General features: G+C 31.1%; 3 long non-coding RNA genes across 3 annotated transcripts; 1 reads left to right on the forward strand and 2 right to left on the reverse strand.

The window, feature by feature from the left end:
- Positions 1-2,889: 2,889 nt before the first annotated feature.
- On the reverse strand, positions 2,890-3,867 carry LOC127070005 (uncharacterized). The gene is made up of 3 exons (XR_007783933.1): positions 3,713-3,867; positions 3,118-3,480; positions 2,890-3,009 (listed from the first exon to the last, which is right to left on the reverse strand). It is a non-coding gene; the product is annotated as an uncharacterized LOC127070005 (long non-coding RNA).
- A 4,702-nt stretch (positions 3,868-8,569) lies between these two features.
- On the forward strand, positions 8,570-14,548 carry LOC127069999 (uncharacterized). Its single transcript, XR_007783915.1, has 4 exons — positions 8,570-8,719; positions 9,080-9,368; positions 9,508-13,795; positions 13,880-14,548. It is a non-coding gene; the product is annotated as an uncharacterized LOC127069999 (long non-coding RNA).
- Positions 14,549-16,893: 2,345 nt separating this feature from the next.
- LOC127069992 (uncharacterized) lies at positions 16,894-18,716 on the reverse strand. Its single transcript, XR_007783905.1, has 3 exons — positions 18,535-18,716; positions 17,972-18,292; positions 16,894-17,861 (listed from the first exon to the last, which is right to left on the reverse strand). It is a non-coding gene; the product is annotated as an uncharacterized LOC127069992 (long non-coding RNA).
- Between the last annotated feature and the right edge of the window lie 720 nt (positions 18,717-19,436).

Here is a 19,436-nt window from a genome sequence, read left to right on the forward strand (position 1 = left end):
TATCTATAGCCGAGTTTACACATATCAATACAAGGGAAATATATGAAAATATGAAATCGATATCGGATGGTACACTTTCCAGATACATCTTCCTCCGCTTTTTTTCTTAATATCTTCTTTTATTTATATAAATTTTTGATTTGATTACATTTTATCTTTTAATTTTCTTTATTATTATATTTTAAATCATATGCCTGATAATTCACAAATAGATATAGATACTTCATCAATATGTAGACGAATATATAAATAAATAAGTAAATAAATATTATTAGATATTAGTACATAGTGATATATATATATATGGAGATGGTATATGAAAAAATAAGGAAGATTCCTTTCATTAACGTAACATATACAAGAAAAAATATATAAGTTTATCGCTAAAGTAATTATCAACAAAATGTAATGAACTTACGAAGGAGTAGTAAAAATAGTTTTATTTCCGTCCGTTAATAATTATGTCCTATAAGACTGGATGAATAGAAACAATTAGCCCTATTTAATGCTTTGAGATTTATAGATCGGAATAAAAAAATTCAAATATGATTTATTTTATCGACAGCATGTTGTTAAAAATGATATAGATGATATATCCCAATATTGTAGGTTTTAAACTTATATTTTATTCTAGATCTTCTCCTTCTTGATCTCTCAGGAACTTGCCTAGATTTATAATAAACAGCCTGTACTGCCATTGAAAAATGTCATAACTTCAAGTATCGAATCACCATGGTTTTTCTTTTCCACCATTTATTTTGGTTCCAACTATTCTTCATAAATTGATAAGATATGTCATCTCCCATAACTTTATCACTATGTTACCAATAATTTTTGATGGATGTTACCGTAAAGGGGATATTTCTTTTTGCTTTTATCTTTCTTTATTCCTTTTGAATGTTCTTTTCCATTTCATTCATCTGTTCTTCATTCTCCATACTCATATCTTTCGATCATTTCACATTGTGAAAATAGAATGTGTATCCATCTTATTCCCGAGGAGGAAATTTTTTTTAGCATTCAATTATTCATATTTATTTATTTTTTTCGAAGACCTTATCAAGAACCATTCATGACCTTAACAAGAAAGTAGGACTCAGAATATTGTATTTAAAAGAAATGGCAATCTCACGCAACAGCTGCTTTTTTACGATATTTATAAATTATGTTTTGCGCAATATAGATCGGTTGATCGAATAACGATGACTAGAAAGAAATATTACAGATCTCTACTATTTTGGGGGAAGTAATATATAAATGATTATTATATGTACGCTCATTCAGATATTTAATCATCCGAGTATAATATTTGAATAATACTAAGTAAATAAGGTATATTATGTTACTATAAATGTAATGATGTCGTTGCTGTACTCGGTTATAAATAATGAGAAATAAACGAATTGAGAAAGATAATATTTTCCAAAGAACTAATTAGTTTGGAACATAATATACGAAGTATTTGATAACTCGAAGTATAATTGGATCATTCCTTGAAATTATTCAATGGGGAATTAATTTTTGGAAAAAAGTATTCGTTTGTATGAAAGAACTAAATTAATCGTTATATATCGATCTGCAAATTAATTAATACCGCTAAATGGGTAATTGAATTACATTGCTAATCTTATTATCGAATTGTTTGCTTCGTTTGATGAGAGGAAAACAAATGAAAAAATACATTCCTTCTAATCCAAATAATGGTGGAGATATACGTACGCACGCCCACAGTACCGCGCGCGTATTCCCGCCCACATGGCCTAGTGCGCATGAGTGAACACTCGAGCACTGGTGCATGGAGAGGGGTAATAACAAATCCTTTAAGCCGAAGATACTTGATACGTATGGAAGAACGCAATGTGTACATGCATTTTCATTATATTCCAATCGAAATGTATTTCCACCGCGTAAAAATTAACTCGCCCAAATACTTATATTTCTGAGAGACTTCCAATAATCATTACTTTTAATAAATGAATCTTCTGACAAACAATATGGAATATTGAACCAAACATTTCTTTTCTTTTCATTTATGTTGAATAATAATATAAACTGACGGTATAACGATGACACGGGTAGGTAAACGTACACTGCATATTTAACGCATAATTTAAAAGTGTTCCCGAGCTAACACTACCATTTAAATAAAAAATTCCAAAGCCACACAGATATCCCAATATGTAGCGGTGCAATTACTTGATCCGCCCAAATCACTTACTCACTGTGTGGATCTCTCGAAGAGGAAATGCGTGAAGGAGAAGATGGTGATATTAGGAAACAAAGAAATATGACAAGAGACTTTCTCCGAATATTTGTTTTTTATTATCGTGCAATAACGGAAATGACTTCTAGGGTAACTTAAGCAATATATATATGTTTAAAAGATAAGAAAGTGCTATTCGAAGAGAATGTTTTTAAGGAAAATGGAGTAGATGCAACTTCCTACGTAAAAATTATCTAACAAGAGAATATTTTACAATACTAATTACATAGTACGAAAATTGTGATAGCAGTAGTACCAAATAATATTAGAACACTATTTTTAAGTACAACTTGAACTTACGAAAGAAGAAACATTACATATTTCGTATATGATATTACGTTTAAATTGAAAGAAATTAATGCTGATAATTACAATATTTATTGTTTTTGATACTGTTATTAAAATAATTTGAAATTATTAATACAAAAATTATTAATAATAATGAATTATATTATAAATAATTACAGTTTTACGTGCATATTGCAATTAAAAAAGAGAAACTTAACTGTCAACTTCGTTAGAAGATTCCAAGGTTTATGAAATAATTTTTCAAGTGCATAAGTGAAATAAAAATATAACTACATAGTTACAGGAGAGGGGAAATTTTTCATCAGTAAACTAGAAAGTCAAAATCTAAAAAAATTTTATTTCCATATTATACTACTTTTCGAATAATTACTCCCATTTGGGATTCATTTAGATAAATTCACTTACAAAAAATAATACGTTCTTCGCCTGCATATAATCTACGAAAATATTCAATAAATTATTATAAAATAAATAAATATGTTATAGACTATATTCCACATTACATTTTAGAATAAAAAATTTATCATATCTCTAAAATATCTTACCATTATATAAACACAGCGTTGATTATTTTTCCATTTATAAGTAATTTTAAAAAGAAAAACGTGTTCATATAGTAATCTTATTGTTTTTCGGGCATTAGTATTATCCATGTTGTACAATCCAATCGTCGTATTTAGATAGAATCAGAAGAAGATAGAGAGAGTAGAAGAATAGATCTAAGAATAGATAGAATCAATGTGATTGCTTTTCACTTTAGATGTCCAATGTTGTTTTATCTGGTGGTATGTAGTTGAAATTTTTTTGTCTTTTTTGGAATTACAATTCAAATATAAATCAATTCGGCTCCTTTGCAATACCTCCAGGCTATCGGAACTGTTCTCGTCTTCGGTTGGTTTAGTATATCTCTGAAACAATATAAGATTCCTAGATTAGTTAAGACTTACGGAAGCCATTCAATTGTTCATCTAATTGTAATGTCCTCAAAAATAAATTTTGTTTCATCCTTTAAGCGATATAAGGTACCTTTTCCGAAAGGTAACAAACAATTATTTTGATAACGAAAATCAGTTACATTTCCATAATATATACTTGAAAATTTATAATAAATCATAAACTACTGACTACTAACAAATTTACCTTGTATTGATAGTATAGACAAATGACTAGTAAAATTGAGGAAATTGTTTCAACCGCCTAAATAACTTGTATAACTGATCTCTGATACGTATGAACTATGCACAGGCAAATATTTGTTGTACCACACTCGCTCGCGTAGTGCTACTTCGACAACCACCGAACGAATGACTTGCTGCTTCACCACCATCCACAGAACGGCGGTATTTATACCCGGCACATCCCTTTGGGTTGCTAACGGAGCAACCACGAGGGCGCCCTCTGCACAGGGTTATTACACTTGACGTAGATTAATCAATATATGGAAAGAACCAAGATGGTCATCATCTACGAGGTAATAAATTTCTCTATTGATCTCTACTAATTACATGTATCATTATCCTTTTTCTTCTATGCCCTTCTGTCTTTTCTATTTTCTCATCCTTCCCTTTACAATTTGAAATTAGAAATTAATGAAAGAATTCTGAAAATTGGCAAATATGTTTCTTCCTGTTGTTGTCGTTTAAAAGATATATGAATAAGAATTAATTTGGAGCAAAGAATAATGTTTGACAATTTTTTTTTTAAATTACTTTCTGTTCTTTCTCTATTACTTAAGATAACAATCTCTTTTTTACACATCTGTGTTTTTTTATAATGCATTAGTAAAGAGTATCGATTCATACAAAATCATTTGTCACTTTTTTTTCCTAATATCGTCTTTATCTCTTTTACGTATTTTATTTCAACACCATTTACACAAGTCAATCAAAATATCCAACTACGCCATTGAATGACTCGGAAAGGCTTAATTCGATATGTATTGGGGGGAAATGAATTTCTCGATAAATATAGATTTATCGACAGATAGATTTATTAAAGGGTCGTCCGACGTTGCACGCGGAACATGGATCAAAGAGATTTGAAATGAAATAGCTACTGAAGGAGGTATATTTTGTAAAATGATTCAACTCGTAGGGACGATCAAAAACTACATCGTTTTTCGGGATATTAGTGTTAGCCAGGGAACACTTTTAAATTATGCGTCGAATATTCAGTGTATATTTGCGTCATCATGTCAACGTTATACCGGTTTAAATAATTCTTTAATCTATTCATTAAACTAATTGTTAAACTGATTATCATAGTCAGTTTAAATAATTATTTAATGTATTTTAAAAGAAACGTTTAATTAAATGCACCAAATAGATTACCATAATAATAATGATACGTACTTAAATAAAAATCATAATATTTCATATATATTTATTGTATTTCTATTAACATGATATTCGTATTTTTTGAATATTTTGTTGGAATGTTTTAATTTCTCAATAAGTGCATATATAATTTAACATGGACATAATAATTCCCCCAACAGAGGTTAATTATACTTATTAATATTATCATTATTATTGCTATTATTATTAATATATATATTATTATATCAAAATATAAGTTATAAAGGTTGTAGAAAGACAGCCTTTTCTTGAAATTTGCTTTCCTTCCAAATACAGTTCTTTTAAATCTTACTTGCTACGTAATGCATACACTTTTCGTCATGAAAAATATGTATGTATCAATAATTACGTACCAAAAAAAATTCCTTCCCCGAAAAGCAGTTATGTAAAATTAAATTTTTACAAAGTAAAGTGACTGAAAGGAATGGAGAGAATCAATAGAAGAAAAAAGGATCGAAAAGAGAAACAAAGGCATGTGTAAAAAAATGTCCCCTTTACGGTACTATGGATCCGAAATTATTGGGAACATTTCCAAAGAATTACTAGGGATAATACCCTCGTTAGTATACGAAAAATAATTAGTGGAAACAATGCTCGCTCCCCCAATTAGAGAGTTTACTACCTATATGCGGTAGTTGAATAGCCGTGTATTCTAAATTAAGCCGATATTCTCGTTCAAACATGTTTCTAGGAGTTTCTAAAGAGGGATGATCTAGAATACTATAAAATCTCCTAGTCAATCACGATAATGGAAATCATTTATATCATTTTAGAAAATATGCTCTCGGATAGATTAACCATATTTGAATTTTATATCGTTTAATATTGACACAAGAATTTATTTTCATAAGATTTTTTTCATTTATCATGTTTCAGACAATCGCATAATTGTACATACATATATATGATCTATATTCGAGACGCTACATTAAAGACCTTATTATATAGTTTCGTGTTTAATACTGGGATATACCCTTTTATAAGATACGATAGAAAGTTGTATAGAGTTTGATTATTATTTTACACTATATTCCACACTGTGCAATTCTTCTTCGATATGTTATTGTATAATATAGAACAGAAAAGGAAATACAATTCGAGTTACCGGATTTATGGTATGTATATTTATACATTTTTACGATTTAATCGTATGATCGTATATAGAGCCGACCGTAGTACAGCTCCTGCCTCTTCCATGATGCTATACCGTGTATGCTCTCCCTATTGACTCTAATACTACCTATTGACGAGTCTAACATGTGGGTTGATTTTCTTGCCTGATACTAGTTGAATTGCTGGCTATTCGGTCAGTTAGTCAATTAGAATAGACATACATGATTCAAGGAGAACGAGAGTACAAAGAGGCAAATGCAGAATCTTTGAGAGATACATATCGACAATCGAACCGTTATCGGATGTTTTCGTGAATATTAGTTTTCTTTTTGTAATTATCATACTTTCCGCTTGCTTGAAGCGAAAGTCTGTTTCAGAGAGTTTGAAAGATATTTGACGTATTTTTCTGATAGAAATAAAATCCTGAATATACACTCAAATATTGTGATAAATAGTTAGGAATCTTAAAAAGTATATTAAAAGATTAATTCAACGTTTTTAACATCTTCGGAAGATTCTGAAGTATGTTTAATAAAAATAAAATATCAAAGAGATCGAAATTTTTTAAGGACCACTTTTTTCTGTACCACCGTGTAAATCGTTTAGTTCTAATAACAATGAAATATGCGGACAGAGCAATTTAAAGTTGCACGAATCTTCACTTCGATATATTGACATTATCATTATTGACATTATTTTCCAAGAAATTCGACTTAAATGGAAATGTGACTCATCTTTATCCTCACCTTCGCATTCTTCATCCCCTGTATCATCATTCTCTTCTCCATTTTCTTCAAAATTGATTCGCAGAACTTCCTTTTTGGTATCCTTCTGAATCGCCCTGAGATTTTCCTTATCGTTCCTAATCACCCGAATGGCATTGAAACATTATTACGGAACATATAATTTTCTAGCCAATTGCTGTCCAAATTAACATTAGTTCTATATTCAAAAGCACTGTCAACGTTATTGTAGATCCTTACTTTCCCTTCTCGACTGCGTTGAATATTTCTGAGGGTGGAACAAGATGGAATCAAAGAGGATTCCGGAAATCTTCTTTTGAAATGTAATCTTCTTTTCTACGAAGGAATATTTCCCCATTAGAGAAAACATTCCACTTTGACCCACGATCTGCGTGTACCGCCGGACGTCTCTTCGACGAACCTTCTGAACGCAATCGATTATATCCTCTTAACGAAGCAGCTTACCTTTGGATCCTTTGAAGGGAGATATTTCCTAGCCTCCCACCTCCGTTCGAGCTTTATAAAACAATACTACATCGGGATCGAGAAGGTTCGTCGTCATGATCTTTAAAAATGTTGATTCCTATTTCTCTTTCTGGTTATTATTGATCACCTAACGAGCACGATATAAAAGATGGTATTACGAGTAAGTTAGAGAGAAGAACGATGTTTCAAAAGGAAATGTCTGGCTATTGATTGCTGCATGATCATTTATAGTATTCCTTAGAAGCACTAGAAAAATTTTGGGAGACGTTGAGAATTTTAGATAATACAATTTCTCCGACCTATCTGTAATTCAATGTATGCTCTACATGACGGAGATATATGCATATGTATTTTTTTTCTCATTTTTTAAAATTCGGCCTATAATATGAATTATCCCGTCACTGTCGGTGAACTGTAACGAAAAACTGAAAATTTCAAAGGAGGATTCGATACTTCTCATGCTGATCACTTCGCCGATTATACAGATTTTTATTATGGATAAAAGAAATCGGAAAAAAATATTGTTTGCATAAATAACATTTTTGGCCGACGTTTGACAGATGGAAACAAAAAAATTTGGGTAATAACGCTCAAGATATTTTTGTTATGAGAAAATTTCAACCATATAATTAATTCCTTTTCATTTAATATTAACGCTTGATACGGCGCGATGAATTACTCGAAGCTGATGCGTTTATCAAAATATGCAGTTCTGTAATGTGGAACATTAGATATGGGAGTCAATAGGAAATGGCAACAGTCAGTCGAATTGAAAGAGATTGGTCCACTAACCTGTTTCCCCCCACTCGTATCTCTTATGGAAGGTTCGACCACGGAATAAGAAGTTTTGATTGACTAGCGTAAAACGCATTTAAATCGATAATGCGAAAAGGAAAATAAATATAACCAATGATTTTCTGTAAATTCATAATCTTTGTCACTATGTAATAAGGAAAGAGAGAAGCTTGTTAACATAAATAATACAAAGAAAACAGAAGGTAATTTTACGAAACATATTTTAAAGCAATATTTCTTGCTGGATATTAATATATATTTTTAAATATTTTAAACGATGAAACTGGGAAAGATATTAATAGTCTAAAGTAAAAATATTAATAGATTATCAAAATTCTTTAGTTAATTTCTAATTGTAAATTGTAAAGAACAGAAGGTGTGAAAAAAAGAAAAGACCAGAAATAAAAAAAGGAAAATAATTTGTCCAGTTAATGGAAGTATCATTGGAAATTTTGCTTACTTACTTCCGACCCACGACATTTCGGCTCTTTCTTTCACATAATACGTGGTATTGATTAACTGCATAGAATATAATAACTCCTTCCACCGAGCCACGCCTCAGAAATTAGCTAGTCACCCTACATTGCGGTTTGCGGAAGAAATTCTCCTGCAGAAGTCATCCTCTCAATAATTTTTGAAGGAGTAATACGCAAGTAAATGATAAAATTATGGCATATATATTCCTTTCGTCTCAAAAGAAACTTACAAGCTGTTCAAACAGTACTAACAATTTCTTAATTCTCACTAGTCTTTTATTCGTAATCGATATAAAGTAAATTTATCAGTAGTCATTAGTATATAATTTATTATAAAATTTCATTTCTATTGTGGTAATGAAACTGATTTTCGTGATCAATGCCATCCTAATTATTATTTTGTTGCTTTTCGGAGAAGATACTTCATCTGACTTAAATGGGCGTAACCCAATGTACCTTTTATGGCTGCATAATTAAATGAACAATTGAACGTCTATCCTAAATCTTAACTAATTTACGAAATTTAAATTATGTCAGAGATATACGAGACTGAACGAAGGCAAAAGCAACTCCAATAGCTCAGAAGTATTGCAGAGGATCAAAATTGAACAATATCTGGATTCTACGTCCAAAAAAGATATATGGATTTCAACAAAGCTTAATATGATCATTAAACATTTGACATCCGAATTGAAACGCTCTTCCATTGGTACTTCCTGTTTTTCTTCAAATCCGACGATTCGTTCTACTTGGATAGTAGAAATGTCTGAACGTCAACGAGCGTAGGAAATGGAAACGTTTACCTCTTCAGTCTTATATTTCAATGGTAAATCAAACAGTGCTGTCTTTATCGAATGTTAAGATATTTTAGAGATAATATATAATTTTTTTATTTTAAAATATAATATGGAATATAAAATCTGTATCATAGGTATATTTTAGAATAATTTATTGAATTTTTATAGAGATTTTATCATGGCGACGAGAATATATCTATTGATGAGTTTCATTGAAGCATATTGAAGAAGAAGAGTGTTTCAAGAGGCAGTTGAAAATTATAGCAAAGGAAGGAACAATGTTAGCTATTGTTCATGTATGCTTTATGTGATTGTGAATACCTAGGAAGAGGAAAAAGAAGAAAATACGAACGTGCTTGATGATGAAGTTTCGAAAGACCAATCTGTTGCTGTTTTATAAAGCTTGGAACAAGGGTACGAAGAAATTGGAGGGATTTATCTTCTTTAAAGCATCAAACCGTGAACAGATTTAGCTAGAGGGTATATTCGAGTGTGCTCAAAAAGATTTGTCGATGAGGCGTCCGACGGTCCACGCGGGGTTAGGATCACAGGGGAATTATAATGAAACTGATGGACGTTTATCATACAAAATGATTGAACAGACAGGGACGATGAAAAGATTCATCTATTTTGAAAGTAATACCATTAGCACGGGAATATTTTTAAATTATACGTGAAATAGAAAGTCCACGTCACGTTATTGTTATTCCATCGATTTAAATTAAATAACCATTCGATATAATTAGAAAGGGAGAAGTTCAATACATTCTATATTTCAAACTGTTTTCCGTAATATTCACGACATATACATAAAAAATAGTTGTAATACTTAATTAGAGTTTTTCTTAAGTATTGATATTTGGATGAAATAATTTAGTGCGTAACGTTAATTATCCATTTAGTATGTTATGAAAGGAATTTCGTGATAGTGGATGTCCGTAATACGTTCTCCCATATTTATCGTCAAGTACGTTCGTGTAAACCTTTCTCTATTATCTCTCTCCATGTACGTGTGCTCTTTTGCGCGTCTATCGGCATCGGGTCGAGTGGTTTGCATTGAATGTGCGTGTGTACGTAGAACTCCTGCCTTATTTTGATAATAAGGAAGGTATTTTTTCATTTGTTTTCCTGTCATCAAACCAAGCAAACAATAGGAGATTGGCTGTATAAATCAATGACCTATTTAGATTCATTGTTTGATAACAAGCTTACTTATTTTGCAGAACAATAGCCTATTTTTTTAGGAACCAATTGATTTGGAACCTTATAAACGATATATTAGATAATTAGAAGTGTAATGGTATTATTGTTTTGCATTCACCAATAGGGAGTAACTTTCCGGAACAATTTATCCGTTCATATTGAAGAATCATACCAGCCGTGGTATATCGATCCGCTAAAGACAAATGAAATCATACAGCTAAATAGATAATTGAATTATACCGCTAATCGTCTTATCGCATTGTCTGCTTGGTTTGATGAGGGGAGAACTAATGAAAAAATACCATCCTTATTTTCAAAATAAGAGAGGAGATGTACGCAATCACGCGCACTCATTTCCATCCACTTGACTGGAGCACGTAAACGCGCATGTGCACGGAGAAGGGTAGTAATAAATCGTTCAATATGATGGTGCTGAACGATAGGTAGGAGAGAAGGTATTCCTCAACGAGCAAATCGTTAAATGCCGATCAATACTTGTTAACAGGGGAATTTGTAGGCATGGAGAATCATATATTTTTGCAGAAAAATCACAATTTTGTCCATTATAATTTTCCATGATGTCTGTGATAAATGTTGAATCAATTCTTTTCCAACATTATCATCCCCTCGCATTATGTGTGAAGTCTTTTCGTTCTTTTGTTGGATGTAATAACTATCACTCCTATCGTTTTCTTCCCGATTAATATTTCTTTTTTCTAACATGTCTGTATTAATGTTTGTCTTTAATCCAAAATTCCCCTTCGATAATACTTATGGCACGAAACTTACTCGTGTTTGGAAATTTTGCCATTCTCTTAATGTAAAAGAAATAAGTAAGTAAACGGATTGGTAGTCTCTAATTGTATATTACGAAATCACGAAAGGATATAAGCCGAAAGAATATTACTTCTCTGATTGTTTGACTTATTAGTCCAGTTATCTATCTATTCCACTAGATGTTTCGATACGAAACGAGTACAGCTTCGCAAATCTCTCCTGTGTTTCATGATTGCTTGTTCACTCCATCAAATATCACTGCATCGTTCGAGGCGTACTCGCGTACCATTGCAGACAAGTCCTTATCGCTCTCTTTAAGTGGTTTAGAGAAGCTCTCAGACCGTTGTGAACGTACTTCTTTTTCGTAATATCGACTGATATACTTTTCATATTACTTGTTTATTTGACCATTTCTTGATTAACTAACTGATTGGTTCTCTCGGAGGGGAAATACGGGAAAGAGGGGAAGGTAATATTAGGAATCCATAAATGTGACGAAATATTTTCTCCGTATTCGTTTTTTATTATCATGGAATAGCGAAAATGCTATCTTCGATAACTTGAGCAATATGCATTTGTTTACAAGAAAAGGAAATAATATTTGGAGAAAATGTTTTCATGCAATATGGCAGTAGATATAACTTCCGTCGAAAAAATTTTTTAAGACGGATGATTGTACTATAAGAATTACATAGTATATACGTAGTACGAAAATTGATAGTGATATCATTATGAATAATAGAATACTGGTAATAGAATACTATTAAGTATAAGTCAGACTTACGAAAAAAATAAGAGTGCGAATTTCCTATATTAATATCCGATTAACTTCATAAGAATTAGTCTTCATAATTACAATAATTATTATTCTAATAATTAATTATATTATAAATAATTACAGTTTTATGTGATTCTTTCAATTAAAAATAGACAAATTATTGTAAGATTCTCATTAGTAAATTCTATGATACATTACACAGATAATTTCGCGGGAACATAGAGTATATATACATATAATTTCATAACTATAGGAGAGGGGAAATTATTTATCCCCATGCGTTCTAGTTAGAGAATTAGATTTTAGGAAGCTTGATCTTCTATCGTAATGGCATAGGACTAATTTAACTAGGAGAAGTCATTTCTTCCGTGACTTTCGACCCAGTAATACGCAAGGGTGTGTTATACGCGAAATAATCCCTAGCTCTCATACGTCCGAAAGACAAGCTTATAAGCAATAAATACCGTTGAAACACCATTATAGCTAGTCAATCTATTATTCCATCAATATACTTTAAATTCAGTAGTAGCCATTTGTGTAAGATTTATTAGAAAATTTCATTTATGTATTCTAGAAATTACCGGATAATTACTCCAATTCGGGTTTCATACCATTTGGAATATTTGTGATAAATTCACTTATAAATAAAAATACTTTCTTCGATTGTATACAATGTGCCAAATGTTTGAAAAATTAATATAAAATATACCTATGATATAGATTATATATTCTACATTACATTTTAGAATAAAAAATATATCTAATCTCTTAAATATCTTACCATTAAATAAACAGCATTGATTGATCTTCCATTCAAACATAAATGTAAGAAGGTTCGACAACTACCGAATGAATGACGTACAGCTTCATCGCCGTCCTCCGAACGGCGGTATTTATACCCCGCACAACGCTTTGGGATGTTAACCGAGCGAAAACTATGGCAACCTCTGCGCAGGGTTATTACACTTGACGTAGATTAATCAATATATGGAAAGAATCAAGATGGTCATAATCTATGAGGAAATGAATTTCTCTGTTGATCTCTATTAATTAGATGTATCATTATCCTTTTTTTTCTATGCTCTTCTGTCTTTTCTATTTTCTCCTCCTTCCCTTTACAATTTGAAATTAGAAATAAATTACAGAATTCTGAAAATTGCCAAATGTTTTTTCCTGTTTTTGTCGTTAAAAATATTTATGTATAAGATTTAATTTGGAGCAAAGAATATTGTTTGACAATTTTTTTTGTAATATCATTTTCATTTCTTTTTCTATTACTGAAGATAATAATCTCTTTTTTACACATCTGTGTTTTTTTATAACGCATTAGTAAAGAGTATGGATTCATACAAAATCATTTGTCACTTTTTTTTCCTAATATCATCTTTATCTCTTCTACGTATTTTATTTGGTCACCATTTACGTAAGTCAATCAAAATTTCCTATTACGCGATTGAATGACTCGGAAAGGCTTAATTGGATATGGATTGGGGGGAAATGAATTTCTCGATGAAGATAGATTTACCGACAGATAGATTTATTGAAGGGTCGTCCGACGTTGCACGAGGAACGTGGATCATAGAGTCTTGAAATGAACCTGAGGGTGGTATATTTTGCAAAATGATTCAACACGTAGGGACGATAAAAAGCTCTACCGTTGTTCGGGAGCTCGAATTCTCATGTAAAGATTCATTCGAGGTAAATGATATGCAAGTAATACGTTCTCCCATACTTAGCATCAAATAAGTTCATACTGAACGTATTATTATTATCTGTCTTCAGGCATGTATGTACATTTGCGCCTGCATTAGCGTTTTCAAGTGCCCGAGATGATTGTGCGATCGTATGAGGGAGTGAGATTATACCTCCTCTCGTATTATGGAAAGGAGAAAGGTATTTTTTTATTTGTTTCCCTCTCGTCAACCCAAGCGGACAATTTAATAATACGATTACTTGTATAATTTTGTTATCTACTTAGATGGAACATTTAATTATCCTATTAGGTCTTTTACAGAGCTATGTACCGCGTGACTAATTCAGTTCTCAGGTAGATTCGTAGAATTATATCGTCTACATTTTCCTAAAGATTTACTCCTGATTGGTGAATTTAAAAAGTTATCAAATTATACTTTTAGTTATACAATAATTCGTGCACTGCGTTTTTCTGTTAATTAACTCGAAGCAAAATGTTATATTCTTCCAATCGGTTACTTTTCATTGCGTATGACTGAGGATAACAATAATTTTATTCTATTTCTAGTAACATGATATTCGTATTATTCGAATATATTGCTGGAATCTTTTAATTTCTCAATAAGCGCATATGAAATTTAACATGGACATAATAATTCCCTCATTATAATAGAGGTTAATTATACTTATTAATATGATTATTATTATACTTATTATTATTGTATCTATTATTATATCAAAACATAAGTTATAAATGTTGTAGAAAGACTGCCTTTTCTTGAAATTTACTTTCCTTCTAAATACACTTTTTAAATCCTACTTTCTACGTAATGCCAACACTTTTCGTCATGAAAAATATGTATGTATGAATAATTACGTACCAAAAAAAAATTCCCTCCCCCAAAAGAAGTTATGTAAAATTATATTTTTACAAAGTAAAGTGACTGAAAGCAATGGAGAGAATCAAAAGAAGTGAAAAGATTCAAAAAGGGAAATGAATGCATCTACCTAAAAAGAAATGTCCACTTTACTGTAGTAAGGATCCGAAATTATTGGGAACATTTGGAAGGAATTACTAGAGATGATACCCTCGTTAATATACGAAAAATAATTAGTGGAGACAATGCTCGCTCCAGCAATTAGAGAGCTTACTACCTATATGTATATGAATAGGCGTTTATTCCGAATTGAGTAGATGTCCTCGTTCAAACATGTTTGTAGGATTTTCTGAAGAGGGATGATGGAGAATACTATAAAATCTTCTAGTCAGTCGCAATAATGGAAATCATTTATATAATTTTAGAAAATATGCTCTCGGATAGATTAACCATATTTGAATTTTATATCGTTTAATATAGACGCAAGAATTTATTTTCATAGGATTTTTTCTTTTATCATGTTTTAGATAATCACATAATTCTGTATAGATATGTATGAGCTATATTCGAGACGCTACAGTATAGATCGAACTATATATTTTCGTGTTTAATACTATGATATAACTACGTTTTATAATATACCATAGAAAGCTGTTTATTATTGATTATTATTTTCCACTATATTTTCTACTCTGCACTTCCTCTTGTGTATATTATTGGATAATGTTGAACAGAAATGAAAATGTAATTAGAGTTACCCGATTTCGGACATGTTTGTTCATACGTTTACGCGATTTAATTGTATGATCGTATGTAGAGCCAACCGTTGTGCAGCTGTTGCATCTTCCATGATATTATACCGTGTTTGCTCTACCTATGATATTGCCTATTGACGAGTCCAATATGTCCGTTGATTTTTTTGGTTGATACTAGTTGAATTCCTGGCTTGTCGGTCAGTTGTAATAAAGATACATGATCTCTTAGAATAGAGATACATGATTCAATGAGAACGAGAATGCAAATTGACAAACGGAGAAACGACTTGTCTTCGAGGGATGCATATCGCCAATCGACATGGTATCGTTTGTTTTCGTGATTAATCCTATTAGTTTTCGTTTTTTGATTATCATACTTTCCGCTTGCTTGAAGCGAAAGTCCGTTTCAGAGATTTTGAAGTAGATTTGGACATGTTTTTCTGATAGAAATAAAATTCTGAATGTTGACCCAAATATTTAAATATATAGTTAGGTCTCTTAGAAATTATACTAAAAGATTAATTGAACGTTTTTAATATCCTCGGAAGATTCTGAAGTATGTTTAACAAAAATAAAATATCAAAGCGGTCGAAATATTTTAAGGATTACTATTTTTTCATGCTATCGTGAAAATCGTTTAATTCTAATAACTATAATACATTAGGAAGGAGCAATTAAAAGGTACTACAGTGTTCTCTTTGATATGTTGACATTATATTTCAAGAAATGAGACCTATGTTGAAATATGATTTATACGAATTACTTATTTATTATTCGTTTCCTGGAAAATTAATAAGGTGAATCGAAGAAGATTAGGCTTGGTAGGACGAGAGGAAAACAAATGAAAAAACATATTCCTTTTTACCAAAATAAGGGAGGAGATATACGTACGCACGCCCACAGTACCGCGCGCGTATTCCCGCCCACATGGCTTAGTGCGCATGAGTGAACACTCGAGCACTGGTGCATGGAGAGGGGTAATAACAAATCCTTTAAGCCGAAGGTACTTGATACGTATGGAAGAACGCAATGTGTACATGCATTTTCATTATATTCCAATCGAAATGTATTTCCGCCACGTAAAAATTAACTCGCCCAAATTCTTATATTTCTGAGAGACTTCCAATAATCATTACTTTTAATAAATGAATATTCTGACAAACAATATGGAATATTGAACCAAACATTTCTTCTTTTTTCATTTATGTTGAATAATAATATAAACTGACGGTATAACGATGACACGGGTAGGTATACGTACACTGCATATTTAACGCATAATTTAAAAGTGTTCCCGAGCTAACACTACCATTTAAATAAAAAATTCCAAAGCCACACAGATATCCCAATATGTAGCGGTGCAATTACTTGATCCGCCCAAATCACTTACTCACTGTGTGGTTCTCTCGAAGAGGAAATGCGTGAAGGAGAAGATGGTGATATTAGGAAACAAAGAAATATGACAAGAGACTTTCTCCGAATATTTGTTTTTTATTATCGTGCAATAACGGAAATGAATTCTAGGGTAACTTAAGCAACATATATATGTTTACAAGATAAGAAGGTGCTATTTGAAGAGAGTGCTTTTAAGGAAAATGGAAGTAGATGTAACTTCCTACGAAAAAATTTTTCTACAACAGAATATTTTACAATACCAATTACATAGTACGAAAATTGTAATCTCAGTAATACCAAATAATGTTAGAACACAATTTTTAAGTACAACTTGAACTTACGAAAGAAGAAACATTACATATTTCGTATATGATATTACGATTAAATTAAAAGAAATTAATGTTATAATTACAATATTTATTGTTTTTGCTATTATTATTAAAATAATTTGAAATTATTAATACAAAAATTATTAATAATAATGAATTATATTATAAGTAATTACAGTTTTACGTGCATATTGCAATTAAAAAAGAAAAAAATAACTGTCAATTTCGTTAGAAGATTCCAAGTTTTATGAAAAAATTTTTCAAGTGCATAAGGGAAATAAAAATATAACTACATAGTTACAGGAGAGGAGAAATTTTTCATCAGTAAACTAGAAAATCAAAATCTAGGAATCTTGGTCTTCTAACGAGACGACATGGGATTAACTTAACCAGGGGAAGTCATTCCTTCCGTGATTTTCGACCCAGTAATACGCAAGTGTGTGTCATACGCGAAATAATCCCCAGCTATCATATATGTCAAACACCAGTTTTACAAATGACAGAAACGATTGAAGAACCTTTATCACTAATCATTCTATTATTCCGGTAATAGTCTTTCAATTTAGCATTATATTTGCATAAGATTTATTAAAAACTTCCATTACCACATTATAGAAAATACCAGATAATTACTGCAATTTGGGATTCATACCAATTAGAATATTTGAGACAAATTCACTTGTAAATAATAATACTTTCTTCGACTGCATATGATCTACAAAAATATTCTATAAATTATTATAAAATAAATAAATATGTTATAGACTTTATATTCCACATTACATTTTAGAATAAATAATTTATCTTATCTCTAAAATATCTTACCATTAAATAAACACAGCGTTGATTGATTTTCCATTTAAACACAAATATAAGAGGGAAAATGTTTGCATATATTAATCTCCTTGATGGTCTGGCAATTGTAATCTCCATGTTGGAAGTATCGTCTGATGTACAGAAGAACAGGTTGTGTCAATGTATATGTGTTTCACTTTGGATGTGCAATGTTGTTTTATCTGGTGGAACGTAGTTGAAATTTTTTTATCTTTTTTGGAATTACAATTCAAATATAAATCGATTCGGTTCCTTTGGATTAGATCCAAGGCTATCGGAACTGATTTCGTCTTTGGTTGGCTTAGTATATCTCTGAAACAATATAAGATTCGTAGATTAGTTAAGACTTACGGAAGCCATTCAATTGTTCATCTAATTGTAATGTCCTCAAAAATAAATTTTGTTTCATCCTTTTAAGCGATATACAGTACCTTTTCCGAAATGCAACAAACAATAATTTAGATAGTATTTATAACGAAAATCAGTTTCATTTCCATAATGTATACTTGAAATTTTATAATAAATCACAAAGTACTAACTACTAACAAATTTACCTTGTATTGATAGTATAGACAAATGACTAGTAAGATTAAGTTTCCACCGCCTAAATAACTTGTATAACTGATGTCTGACACGTATGAATCATGCACGAAAGAATATTTCTTATACCACACTCGCTTGCGTATTACTAGTTCGACAACCACCGGAGGAATGACTTGCTGCTTCACCACCATCCACCGAACGGCGGTATTTATACCCCGCCGTCGCTTGGGTTGTTAACTGAGAGACCACGAGGGCGCCCTCTGCGCAAGGTTATTACACTTGGCGTAAATTAATCAATATATGGAAAGAACCAAGTTGGTCGTACGCTTGGAGGAAATGAATTTCTTTCGTTTCTTTTTTCCACTTCTTCTCTTTACAATTTGAAATTAAAAGTAATTACAGAATTCTGAAAATTGGCAAATATATTTCTTCCTGTTATTGTCGTTAAAATATTTATGAATAAGAATTAATTTGGAACAATGAATAATGTTTGACAATTTTTTTTTTAAATTACTTTCTGTTCTTTTTCTGTTACTTAAGATAACAATCTCTTTTTTACACATCTGTCTTTTTTTATAACGCATTAATAAAGAACATGGATTCATTGAACATCATTTATCACATGTTTTCTCCTAATATCGTCTTTATCTCTTTTACGTATTTTAATTCTTTTACATAAGTCAATCAAAATATCCAACTACGCGATTGAATGACTCGGAAAGGCTTAATTCGATATGTATTGGGGGGAAATGAATTTCTCGATAAATATAGATTTATCGACAGATAGATTTATTAAAGGGTCGTCCGACGTTGCACGCGCAACATGGATCAAAGAGACTTGAAATGAAATACCTACTGAGGGAGGTATATTTTGCAAAATAATTCAGCACGTAGGGACGATCAAAAGCTACAT

The sequence above is a fragment of the Vespula vulgaris genome, chromosome 17 (genome assembly GCF_905475345.1).
Source record: "Vespula vulgaris chromosome 17, iyVesVulg1.1, whole genome shotgun sequence".
Taxonomy (NCBI): Eukaryota; Metazoa; Arthropoda; class Insecta; order Hymenoptera; family Vespidae; genus Vespula; species Vespula vulgaris.